Genomic DNA, 3,856 nt, shown 5'->3' with positions numbered 1-3,856 from the left:
AGCCTCCGGGAAGAGAAACACAGAAGGAACCGAGCAGGTGGCCGAGAGAAAAAGCCTCCCCTGACGCCCCGGCTGAGCCACCGACTGACTTCAAAAGGAACAGGTGACAGGAACCGCCCCCCCCCGGGCTCTGAGAGGGAAGCGCCCTGAGGTCATCTGGGGCCTCACTTCAGAGGAGTCACCCCCCACCCCCGCCTCATGGAAGCCACGGTTCATCCCTGCTCACGCCGGACGAGGGAGGACAACGGAGGCCTGTTCCTAGGCGTGGAAGAGGAGACACCTGAACATCATTTCCCCACGAGGATGGCTACATAAGGGGGCACTACGCAAAACAGTCCCACAAAGATCAGGTTTTATCTCACTACTGTTGTGAAATTTAAGAGGGTGGCGCCGTAGAACGGGGGAGGTGAGTGCAATGGGATCTCTCTGCAAATCTGACATAACTTTAGGGCAGGAACCATGGACCACGGAGGAACCCCCATTAACTGGCCACAAGGCCTTTGCTTTCCCTGCGGAGGAGGCCTCAGCGCACACACACACGGCAGAGCCCAAAGGAGGGCTTTGTGTTTTGATCTCTGCCCGGCTGGAAACAATGGAAGTGGCGCTCCCTAATTATGGCCATTTTGCGCAAGCCTCGTTACTTAAGTTCCATTTGGCTTAATTGTAAATGTTTATCTGCCACCTGGTAGGGTCAAAGAACAAATATTGGTAACTTTACTCAGGCTGGAATCCTATTTACCAGACCTGTGACAGCAGCCATGAAATTAAAAGACGCCTGCTCCTTGGGAGGAAAGCAATGGCGAACCTAAACAGCATGATAAAAAGTAGAGACATCACCCTGCCAACAAAAGTCCGCATGGTCAAAGCAATGGTATTCCCAGTAGTCATGTATGGCTGTGAGAGTTGGACTATAAGGAAGGCCGAGCGCCGAAGAATAGATTCTTTTGAACTATGGGGCTGGAGAAGACTCTTGAGAGTCCCTTGGACTGCAAGAAGATCAAATCAGTCAATCCTAAAAGAAATCAACCCTGACTGTTCCCTGGAAGGCCAGATAATGAAACTGAAGCTCAAATACTTTGGCCCCCAAATGAGAAGGGAGCACTCACTGGAGGAGAAGACCCTGATGCTGGGAAAGACTGAAGGTCAAAGAAGACGGGGATGGCAAAGGATGAGATGGTTAGACAGTGTCATCGATGCAACGGACATGAAATTGAGCCAACTTCAGAGGACGGCGGAAGACAGGAGGGCCTGGCGGGAGCTGGTCCATGGGGTCTCGAAGAGTCGGACTCAACTGTGTGACTGAACAACAACAACCAAGGCAGCCCACCCCATGGCAGCTTAGGCTATCGTGGGAGGCAACTTCAACATGAGGACAGGCCCTGGTGATCTCAGCCTACATGACAAGAGCAATTGTTGTTTTTTAAGGGCCCAAAGTACGGCTCTTCCTCTAGGCAGGTGTTCAAAAGACACAATAGTCAATTATGTGAGCTTTATTTATTCTATTTTTGTATTTATACCCCGCCCTCCCCGCTAATGGGCTTTATACCAAGTCAGGTAACAAACAGAATTACATCTCCATCTACTGAATGGGTCTTTCCCAGGTGACCACCCCGCAGAGTTTACATTCTGGTTGGTTGACAGAATGAGCGTTACAGACTATATCCTGGTCTCGGAAGAGGTAGAGGCTGCCCCCATTTGTTCCCTCTTGTATTGAAAACAGACATGCAAAAGGTAGGTTTGCACACTGTGGAATCCTACAACCTCTGTTCAGGTTCTTCTGATAACGTTCTACACAATCGTCTCAGATGGAAAGACTCAGTGAAAAGAGCCTTGCCTGAGACGCTCCACTCTGAGTCGCTTCATACTGTCTGCCAAAGTCTAGCGTCTTGCCTGGAGAACTACCAACAAATTCTGAGGGAATTAAAAAAATGGTCTGAAAGGCTCCAATCCTAAAGTCCAGTGGCCAGATTTTCATAAGCCATGGTTTGATAAAGAATGCAGAAATGCAAAGAAACTTCTTTACGCAAACTATACAAGATATAGATGCAACCCAGAAGCTGTATCTCTAACACTTAAAAGCCCAGTATAAGGCTCTTATTAAAAAGAAGAAACAGGAAGACATCAGACTGTCTTGGGAGTAACTTAGAAAGGCAGTAAAGGAAAAGAACTCAGCACGGTTTCGGGGACTGGTCTCTGGTCTTTCGGACAGGCCTGTAAATATTTTGGGCAGCCCCATCTCTCCTGGGATCCGGGAAATCCACTTTAGGAATTTGTATAAGAAAATAATCACAAGATCTTCTAATTCTAGGGAAACTGACAATCTTCCAAACTGGCCCCCTGTAGATCACTCGGAGGTGAAACAGCTCATTGACACCCTGAAGCCTGGCAAAGCACCAGGTCTTGATTTAATCCCCCCAGAGCTGATAAGAAAGAATGCAGAATGGTGGGTACCGGTTTTGGCATCCCTATTTACATTAACTGATCAAACAGGGAGAATCCCTAAGGACTGGAGAGTAGAAGACCCAAATAACTACAGGCCAATTAGTCTGCTAAGCACAGCGAGTAAACTTTATGCGAGGCACCTCCTATGGAAATTCAGGGATTGGCTGAAAAATGACTCTTGTCTGGCAGATGAGCTGGCCGGCTTTAGAGAGGGTTAGATCAGGGTATGACATTGGACCACCTGATTGCCAAATATTCCGCCAACTCAAATGTGTCTCTTTTCGCCGCCTTTTGGGGCCTAAAGTTGGCTTTTGACTCAGTCTCTAGAATCATTCTATGGCACAAATTAAGAGCGTCAAGTATTGACAGAAGGTTACTATTTCTTTTTCAGGCCCTTTCACGACAACACATTTATAAGGGTTAGGTACTCTTCCCAGAGTCACCTGACAAATCCCATTAGAGCTGAGGAAGGAGTTAAACAAGGATGTCTTTTGGCACCACTTCTCTTTAACTCTTATATCAATGATGTGGTAGCCTATTTAAACAGGCCCGAGTTCCATCCCCCAAAGCTAGGCAACAGACAGACACACAGGGGTGCTCTTATACTTGCAAGGACACCCATCGGCCCCAGGAGAGCCATGAGTTGTTTTGCCCAATATTGCCAGAATAATAACTTAGAGGTTAACTATTCAAAAACTAAAGTAATGGCCTTTACTAAAAGATCGCCCAAAACTTTTCATTGGCACTTAAATTCTGTTTCCATTGAACAAGTCACCTGTTTTAAATATCTGTGTGTTAACTTCCAGGCAAATGGTTCAAGAACTGTAAATACAAATTCTGCTGTCATAAATGCCAAAAGGGGGCAATTCAAAAATTTTACTGGCACAAAGGGGGCAAATGTCTTGTAGCTGCCCTTAGACTATATAAGGCCAAATCTCTTAGTCAACTTACCTTTGGAGCCCCCATCAATATTACATCTAACCACAAGAAACTGGACACAGTCTGATCAAAATTTTTGAAATCTGTTCTACTGGTCCCTAATGGACTTCCAAATGCACTTATTCGAATGGAAACGGGAATGATTCCTGTGGAGGCAAGGTCATGGACCATGGTGATTCCATTACTGGCTGAAATTCGTTTTTCTATCCAAGGGGCAGACGTGTTTAATGTTACAAGACATCTTTATACCCCTTTGACTTAAGGCTATAGAGGAGAAACTCCCTTATTTCGGTTTCGCAAAACAATACCTGTGTTCCCTTGCCTATGACAAAGCTAGAGAAATGATAAAACAGGATTATGGCTATTGATAGGCAGAACCATACAGGTAGAACAGAGAAATGGCATACACTTCTTGACCCTATTAACAGAGTAAGCTCTACGGCCTATTTTCACCACCTGTCAAACCACGAACACG

General features: G+C 46.2%; 1 protein-coding gene across 1 annotated transcript in view; it reads right to left on the bottom strand.

Annotated features, from left to right (window-relative positions):
* The window catches only part of GBA2 (glucosidase, beta (bile acid) 2), a gene marked incomplete at its 5' end in the record, with an annotated part of 23,427 nt that overhangs the window by 3,828 nt on the left and 15,743 nt on the right, over window positions 1–3,856 (bottom strand).

The sequence above is a fragment of the Gekko japonicus genome, unplaced genomic scaffold (genome assembly GCF_001447785.1).
Source record: "Gekko japonicus isolate JY-2015 unplaced genomic scaffold, Gekko_japonicus_V1.1 scaffold3998, whole genome shotgun sequence".
Taxonomy (NCBI): Eukaryota; Metazoa; Chordata; class Lepidosauria; order Squamata; family Gekkonidae; genus Gekko; species Gekko japonicus.
Note: the sequence above shows the minus strand (reverse complement) of the source record. Positions and strands in the feature narration are given on the sequence as shown.